The 24,140-nt window shown below is 44.4% G+C and overlaps 1 protein-coding gene and 1 long non-coding RNA gene across 7 annotated transcripts in view; both read right to left on the minus strand.

The window, feature by feature from the left end:
• Positions 1-24,140, minus strand: part of FAM219A (family with sequence similarity 219 member A) — a 60,942-nt gene that overhangs the window by 25,447 nt on the left and 11,355 nt on the right. The window lies entirely within an intron of this gene.
• Positions 6,634-6,855, minus strand: LOC149128801 (uncharacterized). Its single transcript, XR_016210617.1, has 2 exons — positions 6,792-6,855; positions 6,634-6,683 (listed from the first exon to the last, which is right to left on the minus strand). It is a non-coding gene; the product is annotated as an uncharacterized LOC149128801 (long non-coding RNA).

The following is a 24,140-nucleotide window of genomic DNA, read 5'->3' on the forward strand; positions in this document are numbered from 1 at the left end:
ATCATTTGGGAAGGGAAGAAGTAAAGGGCTGCTCAAACCTCATGTTGCAGAGGCAGCTCTATTAAGCTCTCTGGCTGATGCAGGCAAGATGTTCAGAACAACTTATCCTACATATGGTTTTTCTGGAATTCATCCAACTGTTGTTAATATTGCTTGAAGATTTGCTATATTCATGTATACAGCCATGGTGCTGGGCATTTTATCTTTATCATCTCATTTAATCCCTCCCTCCCCACCAAACCAAGTAAGATAAATTATTATTTTAGAATTGGAGAAGCAGGTTATGTAAAGTAATATTTTTGAAGTCATGCCTTGAAGGCGATTTGAACCTAATTTGTTCATCTCTCATACCCAAGCCTCTTCTCAGAGACATCAGATAAAGCCTTCAGAGCTTACATAGCTGTGGGACTTTAGTTTTGCAATGCAGTCACTTGGAAGGCTGGTATCCAGTTCAATCATGTCTCCAGCATTTGCTCATCTTTAGAAAATGGCATAGATGCTTTCTGGTCATCAATGTCTTGTTCAGTGAGTTCTCCGTAAGAAGGGAATATTTGAGCTGCTGAAGCAGTCAATAACGAGAGAGAGAGAGGGAGAGAGAGAGAGAGAGCGCGAGCACAGCCTGGTTTGTGATCCTGCTACTGAGGGAGAAAAAGCACTGAGAACTGAGACTGTGGAGTCTAAGAGAAAAAAGTAGAGGCAGTGCAGGAAAAGGAAAATAAAAGGGGTTTTAATCACCAAATTTAGTTCTAGTCCCCCATTTTAGGGATACCTACATTCTAGGCATGGTGATGGGTGTTGAGTATATAATGATAACATGGATATGGTCCCATGAAGCATTCAATGACAGGCAAATTAATAAGCAGATCATTTTAATAATATGCTAAGTGCTGTGACAGGTTTGCATAACTGTGGTAAGTACACAGGCTACAAGTGCCTATTCCACCCTGGTGTGTTAGGGAAGACAACTCCAAAGAAATTTGAAGCATGGAGCATGAGGAGGAAATAGAAGTGAACCAGACAGAGAAAGGAGTGGGGAGGCAGATGCACATGACTATATATAGCAGGCAAAAAAGAACAGCTCAATTTTGCTAGAATGTCCAATATTAGGGGGGTAAAGTGGCAGGTAATGAGACTAGAATGGAAGGAATTTTAAAAATTATGCAGGACATTTTCATTTCAGGGCTTCACACTTTAATTGAAAATAATGGGGAGTCCCTAAAGGATTTTCAACCCATTGTCAGATTTATAAAGACAGAGCACTCTCTGGGAGTAGTATCAAGAGAATGGCCAGGAAAGATTAAACTGGAGGCTGGGAAATCAGATAAGAGTCATTCCAAGAGGTGAAAAAAGCTCGAATAAAGCAGTATTTGTGGCATTAGAATGAAGATGATGGAGAAGAAAAACATATCAAGGTCAAACTGCTGATTGGGTCTGGGTTGGAGGGAAAAGATCTAGGCAAGGATGACTCCTGGTTTTCACCCGTGTGACTGGGTGAATTGTGATGCCATCAAACAAGACAGAAGAACGGAAACAAGAGTAAGCTTTAGTGATTTGTCTGTGTGTGTGTGTGTGTGTGTATGTGTGTTCAGTAGTGTGTATAAACATGAAGGGCTGGGACAAAAACCTCAAGGAATACCAGCACTGAAGGACTAGGCAGAAGAAGACCAACAAGCATGGTCAGAAGGGCAAGAGACCAGGAGAGACCATCATGAACATCTGGGAAGGATGGCTTTTGAGAATAATAATTTAAGACAGTGGGGGACCAGACCAGTCATAGAGGGACAATCCTCATATGACAAGAGAAACTGGCGGATAGTTGACATCAAGAAAGAACACAAGACACGCTCTTTTTCTTAGGTTAGTTAACATTTCAGCAAAAACTTTATTTTATTCTCAACAATTATGGGTCTAATCCTTGGGAAGCTTTGAGACTCTGCACTGACAGAATCCTTCCAGTAGAGAAGTCCAGTCGTAGTCATCATGTCAGGTTCACTGTTTCTTAGGAAGTATGGGTAAGGCGTGAGTGAAAGGTGAGGGGAGGCTGACTAGGGCCTTTACACCCCAGAAGTAACAGCAAGCATGGGGTGGGCAGTTGCTCCCAGGTTCTAGCTGTACCTGAATTTCCCGACTTAGACTTAGGCTATCTCCTGCAGGCTATGGCTAAAGGTAGCAAGGACCCTGGATATCCAGTCCTTGGGGCAGGAGGCCAGCACAGACCTAAAAGAAATGGCCTAGGAGTCCAGAATGAAGAGAGAAGCAGTCTATGTTGAGAATTTTTTTTCCTAATCCTGGAACATCCAGATGGAGGTTCAACTTTGGAACCTATACCCAGTTGTATGGTAATCATGATTTTTCACATTTAAAACCTTCCGTAATACCTTTCAATAAAGCAAACAAATGTAAAAATAAAGAAGCATTTGACTTAATTTGTATAGTAATGTAGTCACTAAGCTACATGCCCCCACTGTGCCCAGGAAGTTTTTAAAAATACAGTTAAAGCTAGGGGTAGATCTTTGTTGTTCTGCCTCCTACAGCCAAATATTGAAACCTACTGGTGTGCAGGCAGCACACTGAGGTACAAGAAAGTCACGTTTACACCAGGGGAGGGGACTAGCAACCTCAATGAAGTTGGACTGACTTCTCAAATCATTGACCTTGGGGACCCACTGCATTTTGGGGGAAAAATCATGTTTTGGGCATGAACAGCCTATGTTTCACTATTTATAAAGCTAGATCTGTGAATGTTGCCAGAGTTGAATGAATGTTTTATGCTATTTGGTACATTTGAAATAACCCAATAAGCTGAAAATTTTTGCTATGAAAGGAATGCTTGTCCTAGAGAGTAAAATCTTGGTTACAATTAGAAAGGAAACTCCAACAGTTCCTGCGTTCCCTTGCAGGGGAACAATACCATTACTTCACGCACTCTACAACTAGTGTCTGTCAGAGGGTTAGTTACGGGGCCTTCACATCTGGGCTTCAAGGAAGCACAGAGTAGCCATTTTCAGGAATGATTTGGCTTTTAAACAGAAACCTAATTTTACAGGCAGTAGGAACCTGCCTTTTCATATTATGACTTCCACTCTTTTCCCAAATCTTCTATCTTTCTCTCCAATGAGAACTTTCTGAGTGTTGGTTCACTGGTAATTTTATCCTGTTTTGATGTTTAAGAGAATAATCTTCTGCTCCTTGTTATGATGTCTTGGTGGGATTGAGTTTTCTCTTTCTAGTTGGGGGGAATGATGTACTATGGAAAGAACCCCAAATCCTAGATCCCAGTCTACAGGGCTGCTCGGATTCTGAGAGAATTTTGCACCCTCCCTTGCACCACCACCACATCTGGCCCAGCTCCAGCCAGCTGCAAATGGTCTGGATCGAGCTGCTTCGACATGCTGATGTTATCGGCCTCATGGTGCCTGGAGCAAGCAGATAGGAACAGGCAATGGCGCCGTCTCACCGGACGTAGTAATGTAATTTAGTTTCTGAAATCCAAGTATAAAATCTTGAAAGCTGACTTTTTAAAAAATCTATCTCAGGAGGCAGGGGGTTGTGTGGAATTCCCAGTGGAATCATCTAAACAGAGAAATGGCTTCTGTTGTGTATTAATAAACAGTTCAAAGCAATGGAAAAGCACACAGAGGGGATAATGTAGAGAAAGTGCCAGTCTTTCTTGCTTCCTGTCTCCTCCCTTCTCTTAGCTGTGCTGCTAGGTGTGGACCACTCCATTTGTGTGATTCCCAAACTGCGACTGGAAGTGCCTGTCCCTAAACATTCCTGTGAGAGTTCTTGATTGTAAAACAGGCACCAGCCTACCCTCAGGCAAGCCAGGGCAGTTGAGGTGGGTCTTAACTAGCACCTTTTTTTAAGGAATTATTCAGATCAGACTAAGAGTGGGGCAAAAGAGTAGTTGCATGCCTCTCCATCTCTCTCTCCAACCTCATCTTGTGCTACTCTTCCCTGGGGTTACTGCAGTTTGCTTCACTGGTCTTCTTTGTTTCCAATGGGGTGTCAAGATCTTTCCTACCTCATGTCCCACTTCTGGTTAGAGGCCTTGGATGACACATCATCTGTTAAAAGAAGCTTCCCAGGAATGCCAGACTAGGTTAGATTCCTCTATATTCTCATAGTCCCTCATTACCTTCCAACCCGCACATTTCTTTCATATACTTATCACATTTTTAAAGTGATGACTTAGATAATTTTTAAAATATACATGCAAGAAGGTAGGTGCCATGGCTATCTTCACTGTGTTATCCTAATTATCTAGCACAGAAAATGAAGGGTAAGCATTACCTCCTACCTGGTTTGTAGGCACAGAAAGGGTCTACCTGTAAGAGAGAGTTGGTGGGGGGCGGTGCCATGGCTCACTTGGTTAATACTCTGCCTGCAGTGCCAGCATCCCATATGGGCGCCAGGTTTTAGTCCCGGTTGCTCCTCTTCCAGTCCAGCTCTCTGCTGTGGCCTGGGAGGGCAGTGGAGGATGGTCCAAGTGCTTGGGCCCTGCACCTGCATGGGAGACCCGGAGGAAGCACCTGGCTCCTGGCTTCGGATCGCCATAGCTCTGGCCGTAGCAGCCATTTGGGGAGTGAACCAATGGAAGGAAGACCTTTCTCTCTGTCTCTCTCTCTCACACTGTCTAACTCTGTCAAGTAAATTAAAGAGAGAGAGAGAGAGAGAGAGAGAGAGTTGGGAAAAGGCTGCTGGCCTTTGAGGCTGTGTCAAATGATGTCCCAGCAGATATATCTTGTGCCTATCTAGGACCACTTCTATTTTTTTATTTTTTTATTTTTTTTGTTTGACAGGCAGAGTGGACAGTGAGAGAGAGAGAGAGACAGAGAGAAAGGTCTTCCTTTGCCGTTGGTTCACCCTCCAATGGCCGCTGCGGCCGGCGCACCGCGCTGATCTGATGGCAGGAGCCAGGAGCCAGGTGCTTTTCCTGGTCTCCCATGGGGTGCAGGGCCCAAGCACCTGGGCCATCCTCCACTGCACTCCCTGGCCACAGCAGAGAGCTGGCCTGGAAGAAGGGCAACCGGGACAGAATCCGGCGCCCTGACCGGGACTAGAACCCGGTGTGCCGGTGCCGCTAGGCGGAGGATTAGCCTAGTGAGCCGCGGCGCCGGCCAGGACCACTTCTATGTAAGCCTCTGGCTGGGGGCTGAAAGACTACCTTACAGGGAGTTATTTTGGAGAAGAACCAAAGTAGGAGTCTTGCGAAACTCTCATTCACTAGCTCATCTGAGGCCTTGGCCTACTTAAACCCAGCTTAAAGTCCATGGTCAAAGCAGCAGCTCAGCTCTAGGCCAACTTCTCATGGGGACTGACCGCAAGCTGCATTGACATGGCCTTCTTTGGCCATGTCTGGGGTCAGGGTCAACTACTTGCTTGCAGAGATTTATAATCCCACAACCAAAGGATTAAGGCTCAATTCTTATTGTGGAGTTTTAGAGGCATTGACAACCAGCTTGGAATTCAAACTATCAGGGAATTATTTGGAGGGAGTAAGGGATGGGGCTTTCTGATCCTTTGTCTGGGGCTTGCAACTGTGGTGAACAGGCAATAAACTTACCCAAGGAATGGGAACTCTTAGGAACTGAACAAGGACACAGTAAAGGAAAATACAAACCTCCTGGAATAGTAAACACAACCTCTGGCTGGAGACAGGGCCTGTGGATGGATTCCAGTTTGCCTGTGAATTGCCTGACTTTCAGAGTCTAGACAGGTTATTTCACTCTCTGAGATCTCGAATCTGTTTTCATTCAGGCCCTGAGATCCCAGAAAGAGCCTCTAGGGCAGAGAGTAAATGAGTTGTCCCAGGTCAATGCCAGATGGCAGCCCTGGGGTTAGAATTCACAGGCCCTTCTTTCCTGCCAGCTGCTTCCTCCCCTGAGTCCTGTATTGTTTCTTCTTCTAAATGCTCAGGACTGTATTCAATTTAGTTAGGTTTGTGGTCACATAATCATGGCTCCTAAATAAAACAGTGACTACAGAGCATCCGCTGTGAAGAAGGCAAACACAGGGGTGCTTTTGCCCCCGAGAACACACTGAGAGCACGCTCTGGGTGAGGTTAGGCCTGTTCTAGCTGAACAAAAATCAACACAAAAAAACCTCTTGGGATCTAGCGAAATTCTCATCCATTTTTGTTTCTTCTTTAGGCATCCTTATGTGTTGAAAGAGCCTGTGCTTAATCCTACAGTTAGGGCCTCTTCTGGAAGCTTGAATGTGCAGCTTCCAGGAGAAATAGTAGGGCCAGGTTGAGTCTAGATTCAGATTCTCTGAACATTTTTTTTTTTTTAAGATTTACTTAATTACTAAAAGGCAGAGTGATGGGAAGGGGAGCGGGCGGAGAGAGAGAAAGAAATATCTTGCATCTGCTAGTTCACTCTCTAAATGGATACAACAGCCAAGGCTGGGCCAGGCCAAAGCCAGGATCCAGGAACTCCCAAGTACTTGGGCCATCCTCTATTGCCTCCCAGGTACATTAACAGGCAGCCAGATTGGAAGTGGAGTAGCAGGGACTTGAAGCAGCAGTGATATGACTGATGGTTCTAGGAGAGCAAGCCTGCAGCTCTTCTCCAGGGGTTTCACTATTTATCACCAGTTTCTTTGACCAGGAAGTTCTTTGAGGTGTAATTCATGACATAACCTTTGAGTCAGACAGTTCCTTCAATAAAGGATCCAGGAATCTAGGAGAAGTGAAGAAAACAAGGTCTTTCAAGATTCAGAGAAGGGTGGTTGGGAGGAATGGGATCCTGAGTGTTTTCATTCAGTTTCTTCCAGGAAGACCTACTTACCTTCCTTCTTCACTAAGTGAGAATACGTGCTGGCTCTGATTCATTTAGCCATGGAAAAGACCTGGAGGTGAAGGAGGCATTTTAAACCAGAAAATCTAAACTCTAGTGGATTATGATTCTTCTGCCCTTCCAGAATCCTCACAGACTCCCTCCCTCTACATACCTTGGTGAATTGGGGAGGAAATCCCTATACAGTGCTTATTGAACTCTCCTCTGCCTCTGTCTCTGGGTGCATGTGCATGGCTATGGTAGGGGTGGCAGCCTATGAGCCCAGACTCACTAGCTTTATTTACGCTTCTACTTCTATACACCTCCCTCCAGGTCAATGCTTTCCTCCTAAACAAAGATGTATTGAAATCAAGACCATTCTCTCTGCCAGGCTGAAGGCCACGAAAGGCTCCTGCTTTAGGTTTTGAAGACAAAGGTCCTTTAATATTTCCTTGTTTTACTGGAATTTTACTCTCCCATCCCCAAGCATTCTGTAGCCCTGAGGTGTTAGAGTATTGGGCCTTGGTCAAGGATATCTTAAGAGATGAATGATTGTTTTGCAAGTTTACTTTACCTGCAGAGAGGTCGAGACCTCAACAGAGAAATCAGTGGGGGCTGTATGTGTGTTGGGGAAGATGTGGGGTAGGAGGGGATAAGAAAGGAATTGCTGTTCCCACAGGAAAATAATAGTATCAAAGAAAAGAGGTCCAATCCTTTACACAGCCAGAGACATGTGCAGAAAGGCTGTTCAAAATGAAATGAGGGCCCGCACCGTGGCACAACGGGTTAAAGCCCCAGCCTGCAGTGCCGGTTTGAGTCCTGGCTGCTCCACCTCCAATACAGCTCCCTGCTAATGTGCCTGGGAAAACAGTGGAGGATGGCCCAGGTCCCTGGGCACCTGACTCATGTGGGAAACCCGTAGGAAGCTCCTGGCTCCAGATTGGCTCAGCTTTGGCTGTTGTGGCCACTTAGGGGGTGAACCAGTGGATAGAAGATCTTACTCTCTCTCTGTTTCTATACCTCTTTGTAACTCTCTTTCAAATACATAAAATAAATCTTAAAAAAAAAAAAAAAAAAGAAATGAGCGCAGGACTATAAGGACATGGCATCCAGGCCTTTTAGACCTGGCAGGGAAGGGCTTCTAGGAGCTATCCAGGGTTCTGAACTCTCTCCCTTGAAGACACTGGAGGCACTGGACAAGAAATCCACCTGCTGGTTAATGCTGACCTTAAATGCCATTTACTCATCTCTGCCCAATGCTGATACCAACTGCCTGCTTGTACCTATGGCCTCATGGCCTGAAGTAGCTCCAACAGGACTCTAATATCTCTGTGGCTGCAGCTTGGGCTTTGCACCAGAAGCCTGGCTCCCTGGCCAGATTTTCAACAAGGGCTGAGGTTGAGAATCTTGGTATGTGTGAGAAAATACCTCCTAGTTCCTCTAGAAACTCAGGACAAAATGGGCCTGGCTCAGGAGCAAAGTGGCCATAGGGGAGGAAGAGAGGTCTCCACGTGCTACATCCTCAGCCAGCTCAACAGCTCTTCTTCAGTGGCCACTGCACATACAAGAGCACACACACTCATATGCAAATATACACATTCTGGATTGATTCTCATCCTGTCACTGTAGACTGTTCTGCTACAGAGAAAATAGTCTCTCTGTCTGCACTTGAGCAGAATGTAACTGCTTTGTTTCCATCACAGATATCACAGAAATTTGTCAAAGAACATCAAGGCAGAGAAAGAGAGAGAGAGGAGAGAGATTGATTTTTCATCAACAGGTTCACTCCTCAAATGCCCACAATGACTAGGGCTGGGCCAGGTTGACGCCAGGAGCCAGGAGCTTCATTTGGATCTCTCATGTGTGTGCAGTGGCCCACACACTTGGGCCATCTTCCATTGCCTTCTCAGGTGTACTAGCTGGGAGCTGGATCAGAAGTGGAGCAGCCAGGACTCCAGTGGTTGCCCATATGGGATGCTGTTGTCACAGGTGGCAGCTTAACCCATTGCACCATGATGCCAGACCATGGAATGTGTTTCTTAAATAAGCATTAAATAGTATTACAGAGTGGCTTTTACGTGGGTGTGTGTATATGTAATAAAGCATATGCTTACCATATGTGTATGCTTTATTGACTGATGATCATATGGCAGGGATTGTGGTAAATACTGTATGTGTATTATCTCATTTAATCCACCCAGTGAGTCTCTCTGAGACAAGTACTATATTTACTATTACTTTCCTCATGTTAAAGATACAAATCCCAGAATTGATGAGAATTGTGTTGTAGTAATTATGCATTTGCTGTGACCCTGAGAATCTAATGTACTAATAAATTGCTTGTAAAAAAAAGATGAACACTGACACCTAGTGAAGTTAGGAACTAGACTGAGATCATTCAAATAACCTAATGACGGAAGTAGGACTAAATTCCAAAACCAGTGTTCTTACAAATTCTTACTTAGGTATCAAACACTCTTACATGCAAGTGTACATCCAACACACACAAGGACCCAAGCTTTGTGCCAGGAGGCTAACACTGGATAGTTCTAGATCAGAGCCTTTTTTCTGCCAATGGCCATTTGGATATTGTGGGCCACACACAATTATCAACTTAAACTGTCTTAACTGGTTTTAACCACTAGGCCAAACTATTTTCCCTTGGCCTTATGGAAACATTATTTTTTTAAAAAAAGATTTATTTATTTATTTGAAAGGGCAGAGTTACAAAGAGGCAGAGGCAGAGGCAGAGGTAGAAAGAGATCTTCCAACTGCTTGTTCACTCCCCAAATAGCTGCAATGGCCAGAGCTGCCTTGATCTGAATCTAGGAGCCAGGAGCTTCCTCTGGGTCTCCCATGTGGGTACAGGGATGCAAGGACTTGGGCCATCCTCCACTGCTTTCCCAGGCCACAGCAGAGAGCTGAATCAGAAGTGGAGCAGCCGGGATTTGAACCGGGGCCCATATGGGATGCTGGCACTGCAGGTGGTGCCCTCATCCAATATGCCATACTGCCAGCCCTGAAACATTCTATACTTACTATTTTGACCACAGTGGTAACCCATCCATCTCCCCACCTTGTTTCCTCTTCCTACTTTTGCATTACTCTTAAAATACTCTTTAGAGAAGTCAACACTGTTCTGATTACAATACTCCCTTGCTAAAGACCCTCCAATGGCTCCTATCACTTAAAGACTCCTTATCCTTGTAGCTGGCATTATGATGCAGTGGGTTAAACTGCCACTTGCAACAATGGCATCCCAAATCAGAGTGTATGTTACAGTCCTGGATGTTCTGCTTTCAATCCAGTTGCCTGATAATGTGTCTGAGAAGGCAATGGGAGATGGCCCAAGTGCTTGTAGCTCCTGCCACCCATGTGAGAGACCAGGATGAAACTCCTGGATACTGACTTTGGCCTGGGCCAGCTCCAGCCATTGTGGCCATTTGGAGAGTGAACCAGTGGATTGAAGATCTCTTTCTCTGTCTCTCCCTCTCTCCCTGTCACTCTGCCTTTCAAATAAACAAATAAATCTTAAACAACAAACAAACAGAAAAAAAAAAAAATGAAACTCCTTGACCTGACGTTCTATAGTTTTAAAAACATGACCTTAATTTGTCAATCTGGCTGCTTCTTTAATTGCTCATCTTTCTATTATTTTTTTAAAGATTTATTTATTTACTTGAGAGGCAGAGTTACAGAGAGGGAGAGACAGAGAGAGAGGTCTTTCATCTACCAGTTCACTTCCCAAGTGGCTGAAATGGGCTGATCCAAAGCCAGGAGCCAGGAGCTTCTTCTGGGTCTCCCACTTGGGTGCAATGGCACTTGGGCCATCTTCTGCTTTCACAGGCCATAGCAGGGAGTTGGATCAGAAGTGGAGCACCCAGGACTTGAACTGGGGCCCATATGGGATGCCAGCACCACAGGCAGATGCTTAACCTACTATGTCACAGCACTGACCCCAGTTGCTCATCTTTCAAAATCCTTTGTCCTTTTTGTCCCAATTGTCAGCCCTCTATGCAGATAACTCCCAATTACTATATCTAGTTTGACTGTACAGTTTTAAGCCATTAAAAAAATTCTTTAGGGGCAGGAGTTCAGCCTAGTGGTTAAGATCCTACTTGGGAGTATTTGGGTTAGATTCCTGGGTCAGGCTTCTGATTCTAGGTTCCTGCTAATGCAGACCCTGGGATACAGCAGGTCTAGCATCACAGGAGGAGGCTCAATCTACTATGCCACAGCACTGGTCTCTTTTGGGAGGTTTTAAGGATGATTCTTTAGGGTCTGGTATTGTGGCCCAGCAGGCTAGGGTGCTGCTTGTGATGCTGGCATCCCATCGGAGTGCCAGTTCAAGTCCTGGATGCTCTGCTTCCAGTCAAGTTTCCTGCTAATGTACTTGGAAAAGCAGATGATGGCCCATGTACCTGGTCTCTGCCACCATGTGGGACACCCAGATGAAGTTTCTGGTTCCTGGCCTTGGCCTGGTCCAGTCCTGATTGTGGTCATTTGGGGAGTGAACCAGGAGATCTCTCTTACTCTCTCCCTCCATGCCCTTGTCACTCTGTCTTTGTAATAAATAAATAAATAAATAAATCTTCTGAAAAAAAAAAAAGAATAATTCTTCAGTACCTCTTCTATCTTCCTATTAAATTGCTACATTATAGTAAACAGATTTAGAGACATGCTTCTTAACATAAGAGTTTCTAATATAAATTAGACAAGGTTAAATCCAGAAAAAAAATTGTAGAACTTTTTATGGCATCTAAACATGTAGTATTTTATTTTTAGTTTTGATTTTTTTTAGCATTCAGAAATATGACTTCTTATTTTATTTTTGATTACACTGAAAGCTTTTAGGCAGATGACTGCCAAAATGACTGTTTTACTACAAAAATTTTTCTTTCTTCTCAAGTCCCATCTCCAGATTTTGTAATTTACATTATTTTTTACCTTGTTGGGCAGAATTCATAATATTTACATTCCATTTTACAACTCAGAAAATGTAGATCTTTATATTTGTGTTGCAACTTATGCTTTCAAAGCCCTTTCCTCATTATCTGACTTAATATGACAATCCTGAGAGACAGAAACAGCATTATGCATCCCAACTTGACAGAGAACACACACTTTGAAACCCTGTAAAGCTGAGCAGTTCCTCTGAAGTTCTCCAGCCAGGTCCAGGACACAGGTTTCCTGGCGCCTTTCCTACTTTCTCACATAAAAACGCCATACTGGAAACTGCAACGTGACAAGTGGTAACACTAGTGGGAAGGAGGCCAGAAGCTAAAGAGAACCATTCAGCTCACATTAGTTATCATGGCTTTACCTTGGGGAATGTGAGAATAAATTTGTCTTCTCTTTATAGTGGTGAAACTACAGGCGATCCCTCGACAAGAGTAAGAGACAGAGTGTTATCTATACAATGTTGATGGCTTTCTGCTTCCAATGAAATGCCCTGCCTCCTCAAAGGTGCAGGGCTCTGCCAAACATGAGAGGGAGGTGAGAAAATGTGAGTTGAGTGGCAGGACCAAGCTGGGGGTGCCCAGCAGGCACGAGATTGGTCAGACAAGTGGCACAGGCATCTGGTAGCTTTTCTATGCTCAGTTCATCTTACCAACTTGTTGGTATGCATACCTGCCTGAAAAATATGGGAATTGTGAGGTAAATGCTCTACTGCCTTGGGAGGCATAATCCAGCAGGAAGGGCATGATTTTCATAGTTTATTTCTCACAATGGGAAAAAAACTCAGAGAAAAGGTAATAGCAGTTTGTAATAACAAATTAAAACAAGTAGAGGTGAATAAAAAATATGAAAGTTATTTTGTAATTCACAGCTGTTTCCATTTTATTTTATACTCACAGGCTTCTAAAATGTGTAATCATACATATAAATTTAAACATATGTAGATGGAATCAGATTATCCATATTTTATGTGTATTTTACAATGGTAACTTTATGCTATGTACATTTGACCACAATAAAATATACATCATGAATATCTTTTCATGTCACTTCATATTACATCTTACTTCCTCCTTTTAAAAGGTTGCCTAGGGCCAGCATCATGGCTCACTTGGCTAATCCTCCGCCTGAAGAGCAGGCATCCCATATGGGCGCCGGGTTCTAGTCCCGGTTGCTCTTCTTCCAGTCCAGCTCTCTGCTGTGGCCCAGAAGGGCAGTGGAGGATGGCTCAAGTGCTTGGGCCCCTGCACCTGTGTGGGAGACCAGGAAGAAGCACCTGGCTCCTGGCTTCAGATCGGCACAGTGCCGGCTGTAGCAGCCATTTGGGGGGTAAACCAACGGAAGGAAGACCTTTCTGTCTCTCACTGTCTGTCAAAAAAAAAAAAAAAAAAAAAAAAAAAAAGGTTGCCTATATGTATGCTCTTGGATGGATGGATCATGTTTTATTTAATCAAGCCCCATGAATGGAGTTTTAGGTTGTATACTGTTTTTCCTTTTCTATTATAATGTTGCAGCTATTGTGACTATTATAGTATCTATTGTAATGTTATAATATTATAAAATTATATTTATAAATATAATATCTAGTAAAATAAAGTCTTCATACATTTTTCTTTTTTTTTTAAGATTTATTTTGTTTATTTGAAAGACAAAGTTACAGAGAGAGAGGTAGAGTCAGAGAGAGAGAGGTCTTCCATCTGCTGGTTTGCTCCCCAAATGACTGCAATGGCCAGAACTGAGCTGATCTGAAGCCAGGAGCCAAGAGCTTCCTCTAGGTCTCCCATGTGGGTGCTGGGGTCCAAGGACTTGGGGCATCTTCTACTGCTTTCCCAGGCCATAGCAGAGAGTTGGACCAGAAGTGGAATAGCCAGGACTTTGAACTGGCGCCCATACGGGATGCCGACGCTGCAGGCTGGGGCTGTAACCTACTGTGCCACAGTGGTGGCCCACATTTTTCTATTTCTGTAACAAACTCCTTGAAGTAGAATTGCTGGGGGGGAGGGGGATGGTCAATGGGTATGCATACATTATGTTAAAAGACATGTTGCTAGTTTCTCTCCACAGAGGAAGTGACAATGTATAGTCTCACCACCTAGGTGTGGGCTTACTCCTATTCCTTCTAAATCCAGCTAGTTGTTTGACTTTTGGCAAGTTACCTTTCTCTCTCTCTCTCTCTCTCTCTTTTTTTTTTTTAAGATTGGCATCCCTTGAAGCCCATGTTAAGGCGTACTGGGTTAAGCTACCACCTGTGACACCAGCATCCCATATGAGCATCAATTTGAGTCTCAGTTAACCACTTCTGATCCAGCTCCCTACTAATGTACCTGAGAAAGCAATGGAAGATGGCTTAAGTACTTGGTTCTGCCACCCATGAGGAAGTCCCGGATGGAGTTCTAGGCTCCTGGCTTTGGCCAGGCTGAGCCCCAATGGTTGTGTCCATTGGGGAGTGAGCCAGTAGATGAATGATTCCTCTCTCTCTCTCAAAAAATAAATAAATAAATGATGATGATAATAATAATATAGGCATCCTTGGAGCTGGCCTTGGGTGCACGTTGTGTATCTGACCTCTGTAATACTATTTAAATTTTTAAAATTTATTTTTATTTGAAAGGCAGAGAGACAGAGACAGACAGAAAGACAGAGACTTTCCATCTGTTGGTTTACTCCCCTAAACACCAGCAACAGCCAGGACCCTGCCAGGCCGAAGCCAGGAGCCTGGAACTTAATCATTGTCTTCCATATGGGTGGCAGGGAACCAAGTACTTAAGCCATCATCTGCTGCCTCCTAGGGTGTGCATTAGGCAGAAACTAGATTGGAAGTAGAATAGCTGGGCCTCAAACGAGGCATTCTGATGCGGGATGCAGGTGTTTTAAGCGGGGACTTAGCCACTGCAACAAATGCCTGTCTCTCTTCTTAAAAAAATTAATTAGTTGGCTGGTGCCACGGCTCACTAGGCTAATCCTCCACCTGCAGCACCAGCACTCTGGGTTCTAGTCCCAGTTGGGGCGCCAGTTCTGTCCCGGTTGCTCCTCTTCCAGTCCAGCTCTCTGCTGTGGTCTGGGAAGGCAGTGGAGGATGGCCCAGGAGATTGGGCCCTGCACCCACATGGGAGACCAGGAGGAAGCACCTGGCTCCTGGCTTCGGATTGGCGCAGCACACTGGCCGTAGCGGCCATTTGGGGGGTGAACCAACGGAAGGAAGACCTTGCTCTCTGTCTCTCTCTATCTAGCTAGCTCTGCCTGTCAAAAATAATTTTTTTTAATTAGTTGGTTACTATGCCAAACATTCTCAACATGTCCTTTTCCTTTGATGGTCTAATAACTATTTGCAAGGACAATATTAGAATAAAATTTATGCAAAATGCTTTACAGCATACCTGGCACATACAACAAATGGTAGCTGTTTCTTGTTTTTATGTTGATCTCTTTTCATTTACTTTATTTACATCTACTCTAAAACATTCATCAATCCTAATTTTCCTGCTTCCTCCTACCCCCCAAAGAACCCTTGGGATGTTGACAAACTTGAGCTTTGCTAATCAATAGCAAGAGGTGTTTGCCATCTTACTGGTCTGAACTTCCCAGAAAAGCCTTGGAGCTAATTTCCAGAGCTCTATCTTTAGTGACTAAATCATTAAGAGACAAAAACTACTCTCTCCCTCTCAATTATCATTACTAGGCTCTTAATCAGGCCATGCTTACTTGCCAAGACACTGTCAGTCGGGCCACTTTAACAGCTGGCCTTTTTCCCCTTTAAAACAGGACACTACATGATGACCTGGAGGCTACAAAGGGCCGCTGAAACAAATGCACCCTGAGACACTGGAGAGACCAGGTTGAGTTTCATTCCTTGTGTCCTTCTACATCTTGGCCCAGAGGCAGAAGCTGAAACTGGATCATGGCTTCTTGGGGCTTTAAGTTCTGATTTACAGTTGAAATTAGGTAGGGCCCTGTGACAACTCTGAAAATCCAAAAGGGGGCAGTATAGTGTTATGGTTAAAAGCTTGGGCTTTGACTAGATGCCAAGGTTTGAACTGACTTTGCCACTTATTAGCCCTGTGACCTTGGTCTCACTCTCCTACTCTGTAGATCAAGGGCATACCATCTTTACAGAGTTGAGAGGATTAAATGAAATGTTATATGGCAGACATGTAACAAGTGCTCATAAACAGCAGAATTTTACATCTGTCTGCAGGGTGTACTGTTGACTATGCTAGTCAGATATGACATGGGGTTACCAAGTAAAAGAGATAAGACCAAATTAATTCAATTCATTCATGCATGCATTCAATATATATGTAGTGAATTACTATTATGTAAAAGGCACCTTATGAGGCACAGGATATCTAAGGAGAAATAAAGACAAATATGGTCTTTGATTTCAGAAACAGCCTTCAGAGGGATCCAGGCAAATAGAATAACTACACATAGACAATTATAAATAGAAAAGGTACAACAAGAAGAGGGCTGCAACAAGTCTAGGGATTGGGGAAGCCCTCTGTGATGAAATTAGAGCTGAGCTAAGAAATGAGGGCTGAGTGAGAGTCAACCAAAAAGGTTGGAAGTGCAGAAAAAGTACTCTGTGCAACAAGAACTTTATGTGCAAAAGCCCTGAAAAAGGGAGTCTGGAACATTAGACAAGGAAAAGCCAGTGAGGCCATGTAGTGATGGGGAGGAGAGTTAATGGGGTGTAAGATAAGCTGAAGGCAGGAGCCAGACCACATAGGCTTTACAGGTCATTCTAAGGAGTTCAGTCTTTCTTGTAAGTGGAAGCTGTTGAGGTGTAAGGGCCTATACCAGGTATCCCTGCAACGTGGCAACACTTTTCTCTAATTATCTCCTTCATGCAAATGAAAGGATGAGGGCCTCATACAATTCCTGCTGTGGTCATCTAGTAGAGGGATGCAAAGAAATAATCTGCAACAGGTTCCTTCCCAAAACAGAATGAGGCCCTTGGTATTCTCATTGCCTAGACATAAAGGAAGAATGTGGGTGGGGCATCCAAGACTGTGAGGCTCTCATCAGAAATCCTATACTGGGTGATCAGTTGTTACTACAGAACCCCTAATGTTTTCTGGCTGCTGCATAGCCAGTCCTTAGCTGGTCTTTACCTCTTAGACTTCCTGCTCCATCAGATGCTCCATTGCTTTGGACATAATGACAATGAGACTAACAACTCTTAGGTTGGGTGGTACAGGTGCCCAGCTCCTGTGAGCAAAGAAGAGTCTAAGGTGGGTGCAGGTTTGCCAGAGGCAGCTCTCAACTTCTGTGTACTTCCTGGTTAGCTCGCTCACAGTGATCATGGCACATGCACTATATTTGTGTGGGGCACATGTATGCCATCTCTACAGGCTCTCCTCTGTGAGGAGAAAGACTAGGTGTGGAAATACTTGGTCAGTACAGAAATGCCACAGTACCAGAGGTGGTAACTATGTTCCAGCCCTCATAGGGATTTTTTTCTTTTTTAAAAAATTTATTTATTGTATTTGTTTGGAAGGCAGAGTGGCAGGGCAGGGGAGATCTTCCATCTACAGGCTCACTCCCTAAATGGCCACAATAGCCAGGTCTGGGCCAGGCCAAAGTCAGGATCCAGGAACTGCATCCTGGTATCCTACATGGGTGGCAGGGGCCCATGCACTCAGCTATCTTCTGCTGCCTTCCCAGATGCACTACCAGGAAGCTGGACTGGAAGCAGAGTAGCTGGGACTCAAACCCACACTCCAATATGAGATCTTCGTGTCACAAGATGTGACTTAACCTCCCTCATAGTTTTTTTTTTTTTTTTTTTTAATTTGGCTAAAAATAGAAAAGGACCCAAGAATGCTAGAGCTATGCATTCTATCCTTCCCCCAAGCCCTCTAGCCTGTAGCCCAGCTAAACAGGAAACCAGACTTGGATCGCTGCCAGGGTCCTGGCTGGGGCAGGAAGCTCAGGAAACAAGCGAGAATGACCCTCCTCAGCATGGAAGAAGGCTGGCAGAAATCCCTGGGAAGGCAAAATAAACACAGCCCCTGCTGAACTCTCTCCCAGAGGAGGAAAAGACTAGAGCTACTTCCATGCCTCAGGATGGGTCAAGACCTAGGACCTTCGTGGGGAGAGATAATGTTGTCTCACTGAGAAGAGAATCTGAGTAAGGACCTCGCCCTCAGAGATACACAGGTCCTCGGTGAAGCATGGAAGGATACCCGTGGTTTGAAGACACCCTAGGGCCATCTTGGATTGATGAGGAAATGATGGTACAGGATAAGGGCAGTGGTGGGAAAAGTAGACCTAAAGAAGAGAGGGCCAGGAATCAGGTTATATCTGTGGGGAATGAAGGCAGAGAGTTAATAGGGCTTCTTTGCTGTACAAATGCGAAGGAAATTCATGATGAAATAATCAACTGAGGCAATGAACATTAAGGGCTGAAGAGGAGGAATTTTTGTAATAAAGAGATGAAGCTAATTATACCACGGACCAATCAATCTGATCATCATAAAAGTAGAACAAACACATCATGTGCCTCCTGATTAAACATATATCATACCTCAGAAGTACACACACATCTCCGAAGTATTCTTCACAAAAAGTTGAATTGATTCTAATCAAACTTTGGGTTAAACTACTAATTTGCATAAATACAAAAGATACAGAAGAATAGGATAAAAAAAAAAACCCACACAGGATGCAATCAACAAAATCCAAAGGCTGGTGTTGTGGTTTGTGAGCTAGGTAGCCCCCTGTGACACTGGCATCCCATATCAGAGTGCCAGTTTGAGTCCAGCTGCTTCGCTTCTAATCCAGCTGTCTGCTAATGTGTCCAGAAAGGCAGTGGATGATGGCCCATATCCTTGGGCCCTTGTAACCCATGGTAGAGACCTAGATGGAGTTCCAGGCTCCTGGCTTGGGCTTGGCCCAGCCCTGGTTGTTGTGGCCATTTAAGGAGTGAACCAGCAAATGGAAGATCTCTTTCTCTCTCTCTTTTACTGTACACTCTGCCTTTCAAAAAAAATTAAAAAACAAAACAACAAAAACAGAATGTGGGATGCTCTACACACACACACACACACTCACACACATACACATACAAATACATTGTAAGAAAAGAAGAAGTGGTAGGAGGGACTACCTATGAAAAGACACATGCCAACCAAATGCACTATGTAGGTCAGACTGAAACAAACCAACTACAATTTTTAGAATGTTATGGAATTATTGTTTTTAGCTATGATAATGGTATTGAGGTTATCTTAAAAATAATCTATTTTCGGGAACCACATCATAATATTTTAGATGAAATACATGAGCCTTATGTTAGGATTGTTTGAAGTTGGGTGATGAGTACCAGGGGATTCATTTTGAAGTTTTCTTTTTTTTTTTTTTTTTTATTTTTTTATTTTTTGACAGGCAGAGTGGACAGTGAGAGAGAGAGAGAGAGACAGAGAGAAAGGTCTTCCTTTGCCGTTGGTTCACCCTCCAATGGCCGCCGCGGCCGGCGCGCTGCGGCCGGCGCACTGCGCTGATCCGATGGCAGGAGCCAGGAGCTAGGTGCTTTTTCCTGGTCTCCCATGGGGTGCAGGGCCCAAGCACCTGGGCCATCCTCCACTGCACTCCCTGGCCACAGCAGAGGGCTGGCCTGGAAGAGGGGCAACCGGGACAGAATCCGGCGCCCCGACCGGGACTAGAACCCGGTGTGCCGGCGCCGCTAGGCGGAGGATTAGCCTAGTGAGCCGCGGCGCCGGCCCCATTTTGAAGTTTTCTGTACTTTGTATATGTTCGAAATTTTCCATGACAAGATATTTTAAAAATATGAAGTCAGCGGGGCCGGTGCCATGGCTCACTTGGTTGATCTTCCACCTGGGGCGCCGGCATCCCATACGGGCACCAGGTTCCGGTCCCGGTTGCTCCTCTTCCAGTCCAGCTCTCTGCTGTGGCCCAGAAGGGCAGTGGAGGATGGCCCAGGTGCTTGGGCCCTGCACCCGCATGGGAGACCAGGAGGAAGGACCTGGCTCCTAGCTTTGGATCGGCACAGCACCAGCCGTGGCGGCCATTTAGGAAGTAAATCAATGGAAGGAAGACCTTTCTCTCTGTCTCTCTTTCTCACTGTCTAACCCTACCTGTCAAATTAAAAAAAAATATGAAGTCAGCAAAATAGAACTGCCTCTTTTCCCAGCCAACTGATATGGGTGGGGGGAGTAATAACAATATAGACCTTTCTAAATGTTTCTTGAGCCCTGAGAGTTGACCTTTGGGAACTGAAACAGCAGCAGGACATCCTCCAGCGTCATCAACAGGGGACTCTTCAGGAAGGTCCCACTCTACCAATGGGACTCTGACAGCCATGGCTCGAAGGGGCAGGGTGTCAGCAGCCCTCTTCAGCTCCTCTAGCCCAGGCCTACTCAATGGGAAGTCCTTCTGGGGATCAATGGGAGCATAGGGCTTTTCTGTTTCTAGCTAAGCTTCACCCCAACCCTGTCAAGGAGGCCAAGAACTCTTTTAATTTGGTGGAGAGAGTAAACCATTTCCTCACGTTCTTACACAAAAGTTCCCTTGGGAACCACTGATAGAAAAAGGAAATCACCAACCCCTTTGTCATTATCAACCTTTAGACCAGAAATGATATAGTAATTTAAGATCATTTTCACACACATGATCTTATTTATCTTACATATAGCCAGAAAGAGGTTAGGAGGCTAGCCAAAGGTCATGGCAAACACAGTAGTTAGAGGTACTCAGAGCTGATTTCCTACCAGCACTATGCAGATAGCTCCTGCCATAAGGCCTGTGCCTTTCACCAGCTCATCCTGATCTTTCCACCACAAAGACACTCAAACTAATTCTTCTTGTGGGAGTTTCCTGAGACCATCTCTCTGCTGTATCTCAACCCCTGAAAATGGAGGATGTGAAACATGAGGTTCTATCCAGAAGTTGACAGGGAGGCTGACAGATGGTCAAATCTTGGCTCCTGACTGGTTTCCTTTGGTGTCAGTGTTTGCTACTCTCCAACTTGAGCTCCCTTCCTGACTTCATATAATTCTCCCTCCACTTCCCCAAATCACTAGCCACCACCACTTGCCCACATCATTATCCTCACTTGGCCTTTTTCTTAGTCTGTGATCTCCTCTAAACCAGGGCTGGAAGCAGCAGAGCAACTGAGGGCAGAGTGGACTTTCTGAAAGCTACCAGTCCTCAGGGAACAGCTTCAGGATTCACAGGAGTCCCGGTGGAGGGCTGTCTCATCGGCTGCTGCAATCTGCATTTCATTGTGGCTACTGGCTTTCCCGCCAGAGGCAGGCCTGCTCTCAGACAGAATGGCCTACAGCATCTGGTTTTTATGGTAAGTAGAATGTGAATTCCACACACCTGATACAACAAGAATAGGACATCCAGACTGGCACTCTTTCCTTCCTCCCACATAGTTTTTCTGTCTCCAGGACGATGCGTGCAAGTCATATAATGTTAGGAGACTCAGGTAGGAGCTTTTCATCAGCAGAGCTAAGTTTTTTGCTCATTAAATATTAAACATCACAACTCTATTAATAACTTCTCCAGCTCTACAACAAAGCTGGTGGCACAGTTATCAAAGTAGAGGGACTGTATCGGCCCTCAGTACTGAAAACCTTCTTAATGCTTCTAATGAAGTAGATGGCGAAAGGTCAAACTATGAGGGAGTCAGACTACCAACTCAGCTGGGAGTCCCTGCAAACCTGGGGAGCAAGAAGCAAGCCATTCTTTATCAGATCATTCAAGGACCTTCTCACTCTGTGGTCTGAGCGCAAGCATAAATTGCAGGTAGGGTTCCTACCTGGCATCTTTAATTGAATATGAAAGAATTTATTACTCTCTCTCATGCTATCTCATTCTTGTCTTTTCTATCATTTATTACAATGTTTAATTGAAATTTCATTTGTGTGTTTTATTTGGTTAATACCTATCTCTCCCACTGGACTGCCAGCTTATAAAGGCAAGGAGCATGTTTTTCTTATTCATCCTTGTATTCTCTGTGTCTAATATAGTGTCTTGCAAATAGCAAATGCTCGAAAGATATCTATGAATAATGATGTCCAATACTTGTATTCCACCTGCATCTCCCACAACTCCTCAATACGTTCCTGCTACTCTACCACTAGCTCCATCTACTCATCCTGCTCTGGGTCTTTACTTTTCTCCTCTCTTTAGAATCACCTGCTCTCTATTCTTACTCATCCTTAAAGGAGCCAGCCATATTCTGTAATAGTTCTGTTTTAAAAGGGCAAGTCTTTTCTTTGCCAGAATGAAAGCTCTGGAGGCAGAAGCTATCTGCCAAGGAGATCAAAGGGGAGCTGGGTGACAAGACTCACAACACAACACATTAAAATGGATACTCTATTTCACAACAGTATATGTATCAGGTTATAAGCTAGAAGCTATAGAGTTTTTGGAATTGGTTGAGAATTCAGGGAAGCCTTCTTGAAGAAGGGGAGTTTATATTGATCTCTGAAAAACAGTTAAGAATAGAATAATCAGAGAAGGAGATGGGAGCGAATTTTTTTTTTAAAGATTTATTTTATTTATTTGAAAGAGTTACAGAGAGAGGTAGAGACAGAGAGAGAGAGGTCTTTCATTCGCCTGTTCACTCCCTAGATGGCTGCAATGGCCAGAGCTGCGTCGATCTGAAGCCAGGAACCAGGAGCCTCTTCTGGGTCTCCCACGTGGGTGCAGGGACCCAAGGACTTGGGCCATCTTCCACTGCTTTCCCAGGCCATAACAGAGAGCTGGATTGGAAGAGGAGCAGCTGGACTAGAACCGGCGCCCATATGGGATGCCAGCACTTCAGGCCAGGGTGTTCACTTGCTGCACCACAGCATCGGCTCCATGGAGAGAATTCTTAAGAGAGGAAGCTTCAAACTACTAAAAGATGAGAGGAGGTGAAGGATTGGCTAACCTACTAGAAAGAAAGTTGGCATGAATAGTATCAAGTATGATCAGCTTTTAGGGGCAAAAGCCTACTATAGATGCCTCAAAATCCACTGGAGAGGTTTAAGCTCAATGTAGAGCTTATTTAGGTCTCAGGATGTGAAGGAAATATCATGGACCTAGGAGTAAGGGATCCTTGGGTTCCCGTCTAGGCCATGACAACCTCCAGCTGAGTAATGAAAAAGTCTACCTTTCTGGGATTCTGCTTGTTTATCTATAAAATGGGAAGAAGTGACTTTTCCTAATCCACTTTGCAAGGTGGTTCAGATGCTTTGGAAACAGCTTTCCATATAATATACATTAAAAAGAAATTTAAGTAAGGATAAGACAACTGCACCAGTAAATTTTACACAAAGGCAACATATTTGGGCCACAGGACAGGAAAATAGAGAGTTCATGTCTCACTGAAGGAAAGAAAAGTATGCATGAAGAAGATGGCATTTTTGTGATAGCCCTGGAAATAAATACTGGGAAGATTCAAGTACATATTAACAGAAAACTAGGAAAGCGCTGTTCATACTAATTTCCACAGAGGAATTTTTTGAACATGTTTATCTTACACTACTTTGGAAAAAGTATGGCATTTTGCCAACAGCAATGTGTCTTCCAGGGTCGCTGGCCTCTGGCCCAGTTTGAGCATGCTACCTTGGGGCTGGCATTGTGGTGCAGTGGGATAAAGCCCCAGCTGGCAGTACTGCCATCCAAAATGGGTGCAGGTTCGCGTCTTTGCTGCTCCAACTTCCAATACAGTTCCCTGCTAATGTGCCTAGGAAAGCAGTAGAAGATGGCCCAAGTACTTAAGCTCCTGCCACACACATGGGAGACCCAAAAGAAGCTCCTGACTCCTGGCTTCAGATAAGCCAAGCTCCAGCCTTGAGGCCATTTGGGGAGTGAACCATGGATGGAAGACCTCTCACTCTATCTCTACCTCTCTCTGTAACTCTGCCTTTCAAATAAATAAAAATACATCTTAAAAGGAAAAAAAAAAAAAAAGAATGCTACCATAGGGAACAGGAGGTAGTAGTGTGGTGTACATACTCCCACCCACTGGCCTTGGTTCCTCCCTGTGGAGCCACAGGCAACACAAAGTCTAACCTCATTTCCTTTCCTAACCCAGTCCTTTAGGCGTTAGAACTGTAAAATCCTTTCTCTGAGACTGTTTATTCACTGGCTGAAAGCCTCAGTTCTTCCAACTTTTCTCACATGATAACAATTTGACTCCTTTCTTTATTCCAGTCACTCCCTCTTGAATGATGATATTAACACGGAAAGCAGGACTTCAGATGGTGCTGACCAACACAGAATAGGGCACAGTAGAGTTATTACCTCCTAGGACCTGAACTCCATACTTTTACGAATGCAACCCAACAGCACAGTAGATTTTCTGGTGACTATTGTTATATAGTGTGCTTATATTAAGTTTCTTGTCCACTCAAACATAGCCCTCTTTGAAGGTCTATTCTAGCC

Source organism: Oryctolagus cuniculus, chromosome 1 (genome assembly GCF_051225735.1).
Source record: "Oryctolagus cuniculus isolate XC-2025 breed Fujian yellow rabbit chromosome 1, ASM5122573v1, whole genome shotgun sequence".
NCBI classification, from domain to species: Eukaryota; Metazoa; Chordata; class Mammalia; order Lagomorpha; family Leporidae; genus Oryctolagus; species Oryctolagus cuniculus.